The 17,581-nt window shown below is 39.9% G+C and overlaps 1 long non-coding RNA gene across 1 annotated transcript in view; it reads right to left on the reverse strand.

Moving 5' to 3' along the window:
• Positions 1 to 17,543, reverse strand: part of LOC125925224 (uncharacterized) — a 76,481-nt gene extending 58,938 nt beyond the window's left edge. Inside the window, exons 1-2 of the long non-coding RNA XR_007458737.1 lie at positions 16,650 to 17,543; positions 15,585 to 15,670 (exon numbers count right to left, since the gene is read on the reverse strand). This is a non-coding gene — a long non-coding RNA (uncharacterized LOC125925224). The remainder of the gene's footprint in view (positions 1 to 15,584; positions 15,671 to 16,649) is intronic.
• Positions 17,544 to 17,581: the final 38 nt, after the last annotated feature.

Genomic DNA, 17,581 nt, shown 5'->3' on the forward strand with positions numbered 1-17,581 from the left:
ATGCTCAGATATATCTATAATTGCAAAGAAATTTTGAAAAACCTGTAAGAAGATGTGTAATAGAAATAGGACTAGAGAAACATGAGTGACACCTGCCACTTAACCTTACTGCATTTCAACACCCAAATTCAAATGTAACTTCAGTAAGGGCAGGAATCCTAGCCTGTGCTCTCTGTTTGCCAATGTAGTTTGCAAAAAGGGGGCAAGATGAAGAGTCCACAAAGCCAATCATTATGTTCAAGGGGATGCTGAAACTATTCAAAGCCTTTCATTTTCACCTTGCCAAAAACGACTCAGTAACCAAAGGCAGACATTTCCCTTCTTTCATTCATTCATTCAGTGTCTATTGGGGACCACTAAGTTGCCAGGCACTCAAAAATATGCAATGGGAAAAAGACAGTCTCTTTAACAAATAGTGCTGGGGAAACTGGGGAGCTACCTGCAGAAAGAATGAAACTGGACCACGTTCTTATACAATACACAAAAGCAAACTCAAAATGGGTTACAGACCTAAATGTGAGACAGGAAACCATCAAAATCCTAGAAGAGAACACAGGCAGTAATTTCTCTGACACTGGCCTTAGCAACATTTTCTAGATATGTCTCCTGAGGTAAGGGACACAAAAGCAAAAACTAAACTATTGGGGCAGCATTAAGAAAAAAAAAAAAGCTTCTGCACAGCAAAGAAAACAATCAACAAAACAAAAAGACAATCTACTGAATGGGAGATGGAAGAGGATATTTGCAAATGACACATCCAGTAGAGTTAGTATCCAAAATATATAAAGAACTTATATAACTCAACACCAAAACAAAAACAAAAATAAATAATCCAATTTAAAAATGGGCAGAAGACATAAATAGACATTTCTCCAAAGAACACATACAGATGGCCAACAGACACATGAAAAGATGCTTACATCACTAATCATTAGAGAAATGCAAATCAAAACCACAGTGAGATATCACCTCACAACTGTCAGCATGGCTAAAATAAAAAAATACAAGGAAGAACAAGTGTTGGTGAGGATGTGGAGAAGAAGAAACACTCATGCACTGTCGGTGGGAATGCAAACTGGTGCAGCCACTGTGGAAGACAGTATGAAGTTTCCTCAAAAAATTAAAAATACAAATACTATATGATCCAGTAATTCCACTACTGGGTATCTACCCAAAGAATACAAAACACTAATTCAAAAGGATATATGCACCCCTGTGTTTATTGCAGCATTATTCACAATAGCCAAATTATGGAAGCAGCCCAAGTGTCCATCCATAGATGAATGGATAAAGAAGATATGATACACACACACACACACACACACACACACACACAGACACACACACACACACTAAGATATTACTCAGCTATAAAAAAGAATGAAATCTTGCTATTTGCAATAACATAGATGGATTTAGAAATTTAATGTTTAAGTGAAAAAAGTCAGAGAAAGACAATGGGATTTCACTCATATATGGAATTTAAGAAAAAAACAAATCAACAAAGAAAAAAAGAGAACCAAAAATAGGCTTTTAACTATAAGAACAAGGAGACGGTTACCAGAGGGGAGGTGAGTGGGGGGATGGATGTAATAAATGATGAGGATTAAGAGTTCACCTATAGGGGCACCTGCCTAGCTTAGTCTGTAGAGCATGTGACTCTTGATCTCCAGGTTCTGAGTTTGAGCCCCACATTGAGGGTAGAGTTTACTTAATAAAAACAAAATACACTTATCACAATGAGCACCGAGTAATGTATAGAATTGTGGAATCACTATATTGTACACCTGAAACCAATATAACACTGTATGTTAACTATACTGAATTAAAATAATAAATAAATAAATAAATAAATAAATAAGATCAAATAAATTTCCAGGCACTGTTCTAGCCTTCCCCTAGATTCCCCCTCTTCTCAATTGCAGATATGAGGAAATAGAGGCCTGGGGAAGCAGAATTGTCAACAGTTCTGAGCTCCCCTAATTTCAAGTCTAGAATTTTAGCCACAGACCAGACACTACTGGAAACAGACTGTCTTGGAAGGGCATAACTTTATATTTTCCTCAAGTTGTTTTGTATGTTGTTTGGCTAAGAAACAAAATTGGCTCAGGTTTGGGCAGGAAGCTGGGTATGAAGTTGTCACGGTCCCTGACTCACCAGGTGCGTCACCAGACTTGGGCAGCAGCTCATCCACCAACAGGACAAGCCCCACCAAGAGCTGTGGGCTGGGATTTGTCTGGATGCAGCGTGGTCAACAAGGACACGTCACTATTTTCCTTGATTTGAGTATCCCTTGATTTGAGTGTCACCCATTGAAGGGACTTTGGGATCCCTGTGAGAAACAGAGGCCCCATTTTCTTTCCTCTTTATATTTAGAATTCCTTTAAGGATTTACAGTGCCACATGGCAAAACAGATAATAATGAACATGAACTTGATGTACTCACAGAAAAGACCAACTATGTAGTTTCCTAACAGGAATTACACCTCCATATGCTAAAAGATTTGTAGACTTTTTTGTCAAGGACCTCTTCCTATGGGGTCTGGTATTGGACCACATTTCTGAAAAGTTCACATTTCTAACTCAAATCAGTGTAATATGATTCCCTTTCACACCTATGTGGCTATACACAAAGTGATTTGATAAGGTCTTCTGAATCATTTTTTAATGACATGTATTTCTCAAATAGTTGTTTCTTTTTTTTTTTAATGTTTTATTTATTTTTGAGACAGAGAGAGACAGAGCATGAGCAGGGGAGGGGAAGAGAGAGAGGGAGACACAGAATCTGAAGCAGGCTCCGGGCACTGAGCTGTCATCACAGAGCCCGACGCGGGGCTCAAACTCACGGACCGCGAGATCATGACCTGAGCCGAAGTCGGACGCTCAACAGACTGAGCCACCCAGGCGCCCCATCAAATAGTTGTTTCTGAACCAATCCAGTTCAACAGCTCCCTTTGTGACCTAACATACCTACAGGTATAACTTAATAGGGAGATGGCAACCAAGGATTGGGAGCTTCACTCTTATTCCCCACAGAAGGCAAATAGATACTTCTCATCAATTGCCACACTTGTTCCACTGCATTGAGATTTAGTCTTGATTCTTTACAGTCCAACACTGCAAGCAACACAGTCAACTAATTGGAATTGACATTTAAATTGAAATCTATTTGCAATCCCAGGATTAAATTAAATCACTAGAAAATCTAACTATTCTTGAGAGATTTCTCTAAACACCCCTAATCTTCTGTCTGGTAACCTAATGCCACGTTCCCAATGGTAATGTGCATTAGGTGACTCAAAAGTTCCATCTCTCTTTGTTTAAACAAACTAGAATTCTAACTCTCATTGTGAGTTTTGAGTTGTATCAGGTAATAACTTCAGGTGGGAAGATAAGGAACAGATTTTCTATTTTCTATTTTAATTCTTTAAGATGAAACCTTTGCTTTCCCAGATTGTCTACTAAGTTGGTCCATAGGATTCTAGTTGGATTTATGTTTAAGGCCAACAAAAATGTTCACATTTTATCTGATTTATCCAACCTTAACTTAAGGACTCTAAATGCTAATCATTGCCTAGTTGTTATTTAATATTGGCAGACTTGCTTGAGAACTCTAAGATAACTCACTTGCAATGAATAAATACTATAAAAAAGTAATTCCAAGTTTTAAATACCTTTTAGAATATCAGAACCTAAGGGGAAAATCTTAGAGTTGGTTAAGAGAATCAAAGGCATCCGTTTCAGTATTTTACTAAATGTGCTCCTCAGAACAGAACATAAGCACTCCATGTAAGGGATCCTGTGATCAATTAAGTTTGGAAACCCTAAATTCAATGTCTCACTCAAAGATTCACAAGGCACATTAGCATGTTAAAGTTTGTAAAAAAAAAAAAAAAAGTCTTACAGTAAATAGTCATATCCAGTTATGCAGAAGAAACTTCTAGAAAGCAGTGAAACTTTGTTTTCTATTCATGAAACATCTATTAACAAGTCTTCTAAAGAACACACTTTAGAAACTCTAAGCATATCTAACCTCTTGCCTCACCCAGAAACATAAAATGTAAAAGATGACCATCCTTTAATAAAACATCTCCAGGTTTCATAAGCTCTGCCTGATCACCCACCAGGTCAAGGTTCTTTGTTTTACTATATACTCTCTTGCAAAAATTCAGTCCTCCCCATCTCAGCTTTTTTCATGTTATTCTTTCACTTGTGGATATGGGGAACTCATTAGCTTTTTCCTTTGAAAACCCTCCACAAAGGCTTTTTTAACATGAATATGATAATTTTCCTCCCTAAATTAATATCTTCCGCCATGCCCCATTGCCTTCAAGACAGCTCCAAATTCTAAAGAATAGCCAGGCACCTGCCTCCCTGCCTACCTTTGTCTCGTTATCCAGTCCACTCCTGCCTTCTTCCCTCTCCACTGTAATCTACTCGGGGAATCCTCACTGTTTTTATTTTGCACGTTTCCTGAAATTCTCTTCCCTATCCACTAGGAAAATCCATGCTCATCCCTCAAGGTCAAACCCTACCTCCACTGGAAGTTTCCCTGATCACTGCCCTCACAGGCTCACCGGCTCTTCTTCCAGATTCCCATAGTACTTGGAACCTCTCTCTTACTTAAACTTATTAGTGATTATAGCCATTTATTTATTTTTTTATGAATGTAATTTATTGCCAAATTGGCTTACATACAACACCCAGTGCTCATCCCAACAAGTGCCTCAATGCCCATCACCCATTTTCCCTCTCCCCCATCCCTCATCCACTGTTTGTTCTCTGTATTTAAGAGTCTCTTGTGATTTGCCTCCCTCCCTGTCTGTTTATAACTATTTTTTCCCCTTCCCTTCCCCCATGGTCTTCTGTTCAGTTTCTCAAGATCCATATATGAGTGAAAATATATGATATCTGTCCTTCTCTGACTTATTCACTCAGCATAATACCTTCCAGTTCCATCTATGTTGCTGCAAATGGCATGATTTCATTCTTTCTCATTGCCAAGCAGTATTCTATTGTATATATAAACCACATCTTCTTTATCCATTCACCAGTTGATGGACATTTAGGCTCTTTTCATAATTTGTATGATTTGTTTTTATATCTATTTCCTACCCCATAGGATGAAAACTTACCATAGTGTCTAGTATACAGTAAGCATGCAATAAATATTTGCTTAGTGAATTAATAAGTGAGCAGACACAAGAATATTTTTAATAAACATTTTATTATTCTTTTAAAAATTTTTAATGTTTATTTTTGAGAGAGAGAAAGAGAGAGAGAGAGGGAGACACAGAGTATGAGCGGGGGAAGGGCAGAGAGAAAGCAAGACAGAATCTGAAGCAGGTTCCAGTTCTGAGCTGTCAGCACAGAGACTGAGGTGGGGCTCAAACTAGGACCATGAGATCATGAACAGAGCTGAACTCGGACACTTAACTGACTGAGACATCCAGGCACCCCCAAACACAGGAATTTTAAGGTCAGCTTTCCCTTTTCCGGGAAAGGAAAGAGCAGCTCTTTCCTTACCTATCCCATGTTCTACCCATTAATCTTTTCCTGTTTTTCTTAGGAACCTCTCCAGTTTCTCCACATACTTATTAGAAGGATAAAACCAAAACCAAATGCCATGTAACGTTTCATGGATTCTGGTGCTCAAAGTTCTTCCTTTTGGTTGAATCTATAATGAATTTGATATCAAATCTCGTCTCAAATTTTGATATTTCTTTCCATAAATGTTTTCTGTTAAGAATAAAAAGAGGAAAGGGGCGCCTGGGTGGCTCAGCCAATTAAGTTTCAAACTTCGGCTCAAGTTACGATCTCACAGTTCATGAGTTTGAGCCCTGTGTCCGGTTCTGAGCTGACAACTCGAAACCTGGAGCCTGCTTCGGATTCTGTCTCTCTCTTTCTACCCCTTGCCCACTCACACTCTGTCTCTCCCTTTCTCAAAAATAAACATTAACAATTTTTTTTAATATTAAAGGAGGAACTTAAACTTAGATCTTTAATGGGTGTATAAAATCATGGTATTAGGGATAATTTCTAATTTTGTCCAAAAAAATTAATCTTCCCAACAATAACACTGCTAAGAGTTCTCAAAGATGTAAACCACTCTGGGGTATATATTACTTTATAAATCTCCTTATTAAAAGAATGTCTCAGGCACTAGGGAGAATATATTTTTTTAGATCTTAAAGGATTTTAGGTTTCTTAAAGAGTTTTGATACCTGTAGAGTTAATTATATAACTTATACTTGAACATAAAAGATTAGTAACCTAAAGATATTTGTAGAGTTTCTCTAAAGATTAACTAATAAAAATGATGAATAAAAAGAATATAAGCCTTCCATGTGAAATTATTATTTTTTTAAATGTTTATTTATTTTTGAGAGAGAGAGACACAGAGCGTGAGAGAAGGAGGGGCAGAAAGAGGGGGAAGCACAGAATCTGAAGTAGGCTCCAGTGAGATCATGACCTAAGCTGAAGTTGGATGCTTAACCGACTGAGCCACTCAGGCACCCTTAAGCCTTCCATGTTGAACTATTATGGGAAATGAATAAGAAAAGAAAATTTCTTCAGGGATACATAGAACAGAAAAATTCAGAATCATAAACACAACTATGCAACCAAATATAACATTACTGTATTTGTCAAAATAATTATTAACAATACTTCTTCCATTGTGCCCTGTGGCCAGAAGAATCCCAGAATGGGACATTAATAGGTCCTTGCAATTATCATCACTCCCTGGAAAAAGTCCATCTTGAGAAATATGCCAGGGACATGGCAGCTCTGATGACAACGCACAGGCAAGGGTTTAAAGTCAATAAATGGAATGACAACCAGGACAGTTGGGCTGCAAGTGATGAAAAGCCAAACCATTTGGCTTATGAAAAAAAGGAAATTAATTGACTCCTATAAAAAGTCTAGGCATTGACTGCAGGCATGGCTGGATCCAGTGCAATACGACTGCACCTTGGTCTCTTTCCATCTCTCGCATTCACTTCCCTTTTTATTGCCTTCGCTCTGAGGCAAGTTCTCTCCCTGGGAGGTCCCCAGCAGCACTAGGCATATATCTTCCAGATTCCTGTCCAGCCCACACCCAAGTATTTGTTCTAATTGGACCAAATTTGGTCACATGTTCATCCATGAACATTCATTGCAGCCAAAGGGTATTAGTCCAAGAAGAAAGAAGAATGAACCCTACACAGCCAGAACCAGTAGCTTTCTACCATAGTGATGCATAAACAATTTTATATTGCTTTTGAGCTCTAGAAATGCCTAGGTTCCTATTTCCTAAAAACTGGACATCTTGAATTCTTGGAACCATCTGTTCATATCATAATGGTGAACTCAAATTCAAATGTTCTTTTTGTAATAGAGTACATTAGTTTGTGAGAAGATTCCCATTTACTCAGCATGTTGTCTGTTTTTAGCTAAAGTCCCAAAGCCGGGAATAATAAGAGACAATTACACACAAACACACACCCCACCCCATTTTAAGGAGAGTGTCTGAAACATCCAGGCCAAACTTCACAAAAGAAAACAAATCAGTTCAGTATCTATGAAACCCTCACCTCCACATCAAAATATGACATGGCCAAATTGTTAAAGATCATTGAAGAAGTCAAGGATAACAGGAATTCAAAGAAGCAGAGAGTGTTTTGACTCTTTTTCCTTCTCTTCTCACACAGAGAGAAAATTGTGCTACCTCCCAACCTCCCCCATAAAGATGGAAAGGTATCTGCAGAAGGGGAGACAGGCACCTTGTTTCCCAGCAGAAGTGTAACTTATCAGAGGATGAGGTGAGAAAAATAAAGCAGAGTAAGTGATCGCTGTGGGTGTGTGTAATTTGAGATGGAGTGGTCAGGGAAGATCTCACGGATCAGAGGACTTTTGGTCTGAGGCCTAACGGTGGGGGAGCAAGGCATGCAGATAGCTGGGGGAAGGGTGTTTTAGGCAGAGAGACTAGAAAATCCAAAGGCCCTTAGCAAGAACATGTTTACAGTATTTTCTGGGGTGGAAAGGAGCCAGCGGGACTGGAGAGAAGTGAGCAAGAGGGAATGTGGCAGGAATAAAGGGTGGAGATTAGAATGGAGTTGCATTTACTACAATGGGTGGAGAGTAATGGAAGAGGGAGGGAACACACCCTGCTTACTCTGGGTGCCTGAGCTTTGGAGCAGGCCTGGGCTGGGGGCTGGAGGAGCCAAGGGAAACTTTGAATTATATGTGAGATAAGATATAATTGGGTTAGAGAATTAGATGTTGGGTTTGGATTTAGACTGAACTGTACTTGTCTTTTAATACCTGACAAGTAAGTAAACCTTACTTAAAGTGGCTGAAAAGCCAGGAGATCTATGTGAGGGGTTATCTACAGGGCAGGAATGAGAAAGTGCATGTTTGAGGGTTAGAGAAAAATAAAGCCATTTCCTATGTGTGCCCCACAGAGTTTACCTCATTCAGTAAACTGATTACTTTCTAAAAGATTCAAAACCTTTTACAATCCGTCTGTGAATTTGCTGTATACAACACAATGTTTCACACAGTATTATGTGTAAACTCAGTAAACATTTGCTAAGTATCAAGTAGTATATAATATGCCATTTTGGGAGGGAAATGATGTGGCATTAGGTAATGGTCAGATCAGGGATAGCTGAAGTAGGGCCTAATTTTCTAAATGGTATAATGAAAAATTTGAGATTATCTGGAGGGTTTACATGTGGCCTCCTGGTCTTAAATCAGAGTCACCTACAAAGGACTCTGAAATTCAAAGGACTGTGAACTTGTTAGATAGGATCAATACCCAAACAGCCTATGACACAGTAATGATATTTGCTGCTTGCTAGTATTATTGTGCACCACACTTGGTGTCCAGGAAATATGAACAGCTGCAATATTGTAAGATGAAATAAATTGAATACAAACAGAGTCACACGCAGAAGGGACACTTTTTTTGAATGACGGAAATCACTAAATTGGCTATTTCCACTGCCATTTATGGCTTAAACAAGATGACAGTTTGTTACCTTTTCACATAGAAGAAGTCTAGAATTTGGCAATCCAGAGCAGAAATGGCAGCTCCAAGGTCATCAGAAGCTAGACTCTTCCTATGGCGCTGCTCTGGTCAACCCTGGGCCTGTCATCCCCTAATCCACAGTGGCTATTTGATTTCAACCCATCACATCTGCATCCCAGCCAGAGGGAAAAAGGAAGGAAGAAGGGTACTCCTCTTCCCTTTGAAGGAAACTTCCCTCTGAAGAAAATTGTGTGAAGTTCTCACACAATTCAGTGTACCAAAACTAGCTGCAAGGGAGGTTAGGAGCTGTGACCTTTAGTATTGTGTTTCCAAGGAGGAAAGGGAGAATGGATGGAAGACATGGTCAACTAGCCATTTCTGCCTTATCTTGTTTCTCTTAAAGACCTGTGGGTGAAGTTAGATTGATGCTTTTTATCAAGAAGAGTTACTCCCTTTCCTACGTCTGCATGCCACATTAGTGTATTCACAGCTCTATTTACTGTTTATATTGTGTTTCTGATTATCCTTAATAGCTAATTCTACTGTTCTCAAAGACAAAAGTTCAGTTATATAACCCATCAACATACTTCCTGTCCACCCCTCCTCCAGATGAATTAGCTGTGCCGGATGATTCATTTGTCTCCTATGGAAATTATTAATAAATTGGTTCAGTAAGCATGCAATGAAAGGCAGAGTGTAGTGGTGGAACAGGGGTAGGCTTCAGACCAGACTCTCCTCGACTGAACTTCTGCTCCCAACATTGAAGTAACGTGACCTTGGGCAAACTTACAGCATCTCTAAATCCCCATTTCCTTCTCCATAAGATAAGGATCACAATTAATACTTCTTGGTGCTGCTGTGAGGAGTGAATTAAATATAACATGAAAAGTGACCGTATGCCTGTATAACACTCAAAATTGTTACTCTGTAATTCGTTCACTGTTCCCAGAGCACCTGTAACATCCTAGGCACCATACTTGACACTGTGGTTGTTAAAGCTTCAAGAAGACATGCAAGAAGCTTGTGATGGAATGGAGGGGCTTAAGAAACCCAGAAATAGGCTCTGTAGCATAGGAAAGGTCTTGCATATGTGTAACATTAGAACGATACCTCCCTTGACTGATATCAAAATTGTAGATACATTCTCTTCCAGAAAATGGAATGATTCAATCTGTTAAGAATCCGTGTGCTTGATTTGCTGTTTGGTAACTAACACTGACATGTGGGCTACCCCATGTAGGTAAATAGGGTCACATGAAAGGCCTGCAATGGCCCCACTGGTACATTTATCTGAAAAGTGACAGACAAGTACCTACGTGGTACTTTCTCGACTACTTGTGAACATCACACAGCACTTTAGGTTAGAATTTGAAACCTAAAACAAATTGATCATCACACTACAAAAACTCAGACATAAGTCACTTTCTCTACATCTGTGTGTCTTCAAAGCTCAACGCAATAGTAATAATGCACTATCCCGTCCCCCCTTCCTTTGTAGAGATCTGCTGAAGATCTCTACATGCCTCACCCAGGGTAGGCACGGGGGATGCAGAGATGAAGAGGATGGCATCTGTCTTCCTAGAGTATAGCATTACAGAAGGGGCACAGACAAGTGAAATTTTCATACTATGTGATTAATGCTATGACAAAGAGAGCTATCCCAGAGTGCTATGTAAGTTCATAGGAGGGGACAGTCCACCAAGCCTCAGCCAGTGAGGGAATGCTGCCTGGAGGAGGTGAGTTCTACACTGAGGCCTAGACGATGAGTAGAAATTAACCAAGTGAAGGGTGCTTTAGTCAGTGCAAAGAGCAGATCCAAAGGGCATGGTATATTAAGGAAGGGAGGGATTCGGTATGGCTGAAAAGGAACATGAGAGACAAGATTTGCTAGGTACAGATATTGTATCACAGCATACATACATACATACAGTGAAGAACCTTGATCCCTAACATGATGGTTCAGCTCATAGGCTTCTCCTAATTTTCTAGGAAATGCAGAGGAAAACAACAACAACAACAACAACAACAACATGGGATTCATTTTGTCATGGTAGAAAATAATTTTATGTAAAAATGTGAGAAATAGCTACATAATATAACATTTCCACTTAGAAGAAACACAGGAAGCAGTATACTGTATATGTGTGTGTGTGTGTGTGTGTATATATGTGTGTGTGTATATATATATATGTATATATACATACAATTTTTCAATTCTTTACAAGTGCTCAACCTTTTAGTAACTTGGGTTTAATTCTTTATAGCACTTTAAAAATAACATAGTAAACAAATGACCAGGATTCTGTAGTGTCTTTGAAGACTTTTAAAATCCATATTTAATTTTTTCTCTGATGTAGACCCTCAAAGAAGTTTGGGTTAATTATAAGGTATATCTATATTACTACTCCTTTGGGTGAGAACTCATCACATTTCATAAACTTAATGGGATGAATAAGAATTGATGCAACACTAAGAGATTACACAGGAATTTCTGTACAGTGACACTGTAGCCAATTAATGAAGCTAATTTCTCAGTAGGCAATGTGGTACCTTTAAAAAATGCATATAATTAAAGGATTTTTCTCTTTCATTTATGGTTAACATGCAAATCTGATATCCATAAATTCATTCCAGATAGAGGAAAAGCAATAAAATTTTTATGATTTGGCAGACTTTAAATCATTTAAGATACTATAATAAGTTATTGAAGAAAGATGTTTAAAAATTAATAGAATCCCCTTAATAGCAAAGAAAATGTTAGTACTTTGCAGAGAGAAAATTCTCCTCCAATTTCCTATTCAACACAAAGAAAAGAATTTCCCAAAGTTCACCTAATACATATTTTTAGAAGACAAAAATCATTCACAGAAATACAAAGGTAGGTGCTATGATCAGACACAAAATGAACCATGGTCCTGACCCCCATAGAGCTAAGTACAAAGCAGAACAGATTACCCTCTCTCCGTAACAGTATGATTTTCAGGATCCCACCACTAATGGAATAGAACATTCCTTGAATCTGGACTACGAGAAAACTAGGGAAAGAAACTAGGGAAAGATTGAGTTGACAATCCTACATTCCCTTCAGCATATTTGAGGGCTTTTTGAGAAAGAGAAGGGATATTAGCTAGGGAGATCCAGTGCCCTAGTTCTAAGTCATTTGAAGTACATTTACTCCCTCTGCTATTTGATATGCCTCAATAACCACTCCCTTTCTTATTTTCCTACTCCTCTATCACACCAGCACACCTCCACCACTTACCTTCATTATTTGGAAACATCAGCTTGACAGAAAGAGCCATGAAAGATACGTGTGATTTTGATATTCATTCTTCCAACACTTCTAAGATGTCTGAGGGTAGAGGAACAGCCTACTTAAGAGTCTGAAGTGCTGTTATGTATTCAAAGATTCAAACCACTCATCTCTTAAGTCTGCAAGTACAAAACTATCCCGTGGTGGTGACAAGTGAGTGTTACAAGTGATGTGCCCTGGGCTCGGGAAGATGGAAGAGAAGTTAGGTATGCTGGAGTTACTGGCAGAGGCATTTAGATAAATACATACATATTTACTTACCACCCACCACGTGCCAAGTATCCAATGCTGTGAAGCAAGTATTATTGTTCCCATTTTAAGGATTAGAAAACACAGTCATCAAGAAGACAAGAGATTTTCCTTAAATAGTTAAGGAACAGAGCCAAGATTTGGGCCTAGACCTTTCAGTCCAGCACTTTTCCCATGATACTAGCCCACTTCTTGGAAGTGGCAAGGTGCTAATTGGGTCTTGAAAGAGAGATAGGAGCAAGGCATTGAGAGAAGTGTGGAAGGAAGAGAAGGGTGTCAGGGACCTGGTCACCCTGAAGGGTACTACTGGGACCCACTGCCACCACAGATTGTCTTCCACATTTTTCTCTCTAGTAAGACATTAGAGAAGAGGTGATTGGGAAAGAAAACACCTTACTTGACAATTCTGCTCCTGAGGGTACCAAGTTTGGAGGAGCATAGCCTGGAGGGATCACTCTTAGGGGTGGGAACCCTTAGATAACAATTTTAAGACTTTCTGTCTTCAGTAGTTTAGAAAGCCCAGTGCACTTGACTCTTATAAAATTCCATCATGTTCTCACTGTCCTTCATTCTGGTCTCTTCCAGACACTAGGAAACATTATATAGAAAAAGGGAGACTGACGTTATAACCCACTACTCTGTCTTTTCTGTTTCTTTAAAGAAGTCTCGACTTCATCTGTTAAGTGATCAGTTTACACTGGCAAGAGTTGGCTGCTAGTCAAACTGAACTATAGTGTGTAACTTTCATCTATCAGATATCAAGTTTTGCATGTGAACACAACAAAAGATCTCTCCTGGATTGAACTGTATAGATTGTGCTATATGTTACCACACTTTTGTTTATACATTTGATTTTAATGTTTACATCAGAAACTCAGCTTAGTATAAAGGCTACTTATTCCATGCCTTGCTTATTTTCAACAATGAAGTTAATTTTTTTTTAAGGTGTTTTGGATGAAGGCTTAGGAAAGCTTAGGTTACTCATTAGAATTCAAGAGCTGACTATACAGGTGTTGGTTGCGTAGTCCAAAGAGGTAGCAGGTTTGAAGGTCATATAATGTCACTGGAAGAACATCTGAATGACATGAGAAGTTTTAATGCCTGAGAAATTGTTGAAAGACAAAGAAAGTATTAGGGGATTCTAATTACTGGAAGAGGAGACTAGAGTTTTCTCAAAATTTTAGCAGTGATGACTTTAGAAAACTAGCAAAAGGTCATTAGTAAAACAGTTGGCTTAGATAATGTAATAGCCAATGAGGCTAATACAGGACCAAAATATTCTGATTTTATAATCTGTGGATTAAAAAAAATACCTGAACAGTTTGCCTGTTATGATGCAAACCCTCTATGGAAGTCCTACCAGGAAAACAGAAGATTCTCTCCAAAAGGGAATACTTAAAACAATGTTTTTAGAAAGGCATCAAATTCTCAGTTTGTTATATACTACAATACATAACGATTTCCAATGACCTATTTTAATGGAAGTTTTAGGATTTTTCCCTGTGATGCTACCATTTTCTTGTTTGTGCTCTTAAGACATCACTAATGTACTAAAAAAATATTTCAACTGCCAAAAAGAATTGAGAGAACAGCAAGCATGGCCGACAAGGGATGAAAGCAATATATGAAACAGACAAGTCAGTCAGTAACTCAGAATACAACAGAAATTAAGTGGACTGGAGGTGGCAAAACGTTGCTTTGCCAAACCATAAATTGGCAATGGTTTTTTTCATCAGGCAAAGGACACCCAGAATATGCAGATAGTTGATTAAAAATAATATAATGTGGTAGAGAAGTGTTAAGATGTACATAAACGTCCAGTTTAAAATCAACATTAGAGTAAGACTTGTAAATTGTGTGAATTGCTAAGTAGTATTTAATTAATTTAATTAGTTTATCATCGTGCGCATGGCTGATAAGAGAGGTGACTAATATCTGGAGCAAAAGGGCACGTGTTCACATGCCTAGTAAAGGCTTCTGTATCTGCAGTGGTTTTCAAACTTGAAGGTGGGTCCGAGCTGCTGGGAGGCTTGTCAAAATGTAGATTTCCAGGCCCCTTTCCCAGAGGTTCTGATCTAGTGGTTCTAGAGTAGGGTTTCTTAATTTTGGCACTACTGATATTTTAAGTGAGATGATTTTCTTGTGTGGGAACTTCCCTGTGCCTTGTAGGTGGCTGAGCTGCATTTCAGGTCCACTAGATACTCATAACATCATTTCTCTGGGCCTTTTTCCAGATGTTGATAAATGTCCCCTAAGGGCAAAAATCACTCTTCTCCTCCTTGGGTGAGGTGTCTAGGGTGAAGCCTAGGGACTGCATTTCTAATAAGAACATCCAGGTGGTTTTGATGAATATGGTCAGTGGACCAAAGTTGAGAAACACTGAACTAATGTGTTACATTATGTCCCCTCCAAAATTCATACGTTAAAGTCCTAACCCTCAATATCTCAAAATGTGACCCTATTTGGAAACAGTCATTACAGATTTAGTTAAGATAAGGTCATACTGGGTTAGGGTGGGGCCCTAATCCAGTAGGACTGCTGTCTGTATAAAAAGGGAAAATTTGGACCCAAGAGATAGGCACACAGGGAAAATGCCATGCAAGCCAAAGAACTACCAGAAGCCAGGAGAAAGGGGCGGGACAGATTCTTCCATAGCTCCCATAGGGGGAGCATGGCCCTGCAGACACCTTGATCTCATACTTCTAGCCTCCAGAACTGTGAGACAATAAATTTCTGTTGCTTAAGCCACTCAGTTTGTGGTACTTTGTTACAGCAGCCCTAGCAAACTAACACATAAAGAATAAAACACAAGTCAGAGTTTAGCACTGGGACATTTGAAGCTGGATCAGAGAGAAAAATGGAAAGATTACAGATTAGCACCAATTCCTAATTTTATCTTTCTCAGCACCTGACATAAAATAGGGGTTGATAGTTTTTATTTTTATTAGACACTCTCCAATATGTCTTGTCTAAGTTAAATATTAGGAGCAAAATCTTATAATCTGCTACCTTATAGGGTTGAAATTGCCAGTGTTCCATTTTGAAGTTTTCATCTGGATTATATAGTAATTGGATAGGGTCGAGTCTGGAGTTGCCTAGAAGACAAATGGAATTAATTAATTATGCCACTGTCCATAGAAAATGTAATATGTAAATGTGAAATTCCATACATGGCAAAAAAGCGTTGACTGATCACACTGTAGCTCTAAAAAACGTGTCGACTGTTTCAGGTCACAAAGGCACGATTTAGAGTACAGCAAGAGGGACCATGTGTCCAGCAGGCCACACAGTCATGTGCCTACCCCAAGTAAGCAATTCATACTCTCTCACTGAAAGAATGAAGCCCTTGGTATTAAAAGAGCTTAGGAGTCATGTACTCTGATAGTTTCATTTGCAATATAAGTGAACACTGTTGTTGGTTATTAATTATCAGAAGACAAAAATAAGAGCCCAGTGGCAAATGGCAGTCTTTTTTTCCATAAGATATAAGAATCATTTTAATAGATATCTTAGTTCCTGTTTCTTCCCACAATTGAATAGGGGGGGAGAAATGGAAACTAGCCTCCTTGCCTCAAGATTTTAGAATGAAATGTTGTAAAGCTTCTATTGCAGCTGAAGAGCCCCAACATTTATTTTTCCGGCTCCCATAAACATAAATAGTTCATGATAAAGAATGGTAAGCTTCTTGGCGCGCCTGGGTGGCTCAGTCGGTTTGGCGTCCAACTTCGCTCAGGTCATGATCTCACTGTTCGTGAGTTCGAGCCCCGCGTCGGGCTCTGTGCTGACAGCTCAGCCTGGAGCCTGCTTCGGATTCTGTGTCTCCCTCTCTCTCTGCTCCTACCCTGCTCATGCTCTGTCTCTCTCTGTCTCAAAAGTAAATAAAAACATTAAAATTTTTTTTAAAAGGATGCTAGGCTCCTAGAAATGCCTACAAATTAAGCTGAGTGTGAAATACAAACAAGGTTAGATCTAGACCGTTTACGTGCCTTCCCCAAATCAGGATAAACTAACAGGACATTAGCCTGGAAGCCTCTGCCAAACTCTAAACAACTTTACCTCAGTAAATCCCCTCACCTTTAATCTAGGAAACTTTCCAGCATGCTCTTCAGTCACATGAAGTTGCCGTCAGAGCCCAGTATACCTCATGTGTCCCTGGAACGGGTTTGCCTCTTGGGTGCAAAGTGGCAGGGTGGATAACTAGGTTTGGTATGAGGTCTAAATGGCCCCAGAAGGTTAGGATAGGGACTGCAGATTCTCCAGGCTATTTTCTTTTTCCAAAAGAGGGCAAGACCAGCAAAGAACGGACTGTTCTCCGAAGGGATAGCCGCCCTCGGACAAAACAGAAATCCGGAGGTTTTTATAGCAACACTAATAGAATAGGCCTTCTCTGACCCCTCCAATGGTTTTTTTCTATTACTGAATCCTCTCACCCCTTCTTCCCCCAGCGTGCCTCTCTTCTCACTCACAATCTCCACGCCCCCTCCTCACTCACCACCACCCTCCAACAAAGGTAGGGGCCCACGGCCGACCACAGACTTTCGGGTGCACTGTGGCCAGCCCCAGTCTAGGGCGGTTGCCTAGATGTAAATTTGACGTCGAGAAATCTAATCTCCCACGTCCGATCTCCGGCTGTCGTGCCTCTAGGGGGAGGCAGAACAGGTGAGGGCGGCTGGAGCAAACCAGTTCCGGCACAGTCCGAAAGGGCGAAGTGAGGGTGCGAGGCGAGGAAAGGAGACGACCGCGCGCTAAGTAAAAGGAGGCGCGCCCCAAGCACTGCCTGTCTCCCTGGGATCACCTTGCCTTGACCTACTTGAGCCCAGCAGGAAGGGAACGAACCCAAGGGGGCGAAGGAGAAGGACGGGGCGGGGCGAACGGTGGGCGGGGCCGCGAGCCGGAGCTTTCTGGTGCTCGCTTGTGATTCGCCGACGGTTCGAGCCGGAAGCAGCCTGGAGGCATTGGCGGCGGCGGCGGCGGCGGCGCACGTGGTGACGTGAGAGGGGGTGCGG

Source organism: Panthera uncia, chromosome F1 (genome assembly GCF_023721935.1).
Source record: "Panthera uncia isolate 11264 chromosome F1, Puncia_PCG_1.0, whole genome shotgun sequence".
Taxonomy (NCBI): Eukaryota; Metazoa; Chordata; class Mammalia; order Carnivora; family Felidae; genus Panthera; species Panthera uncia.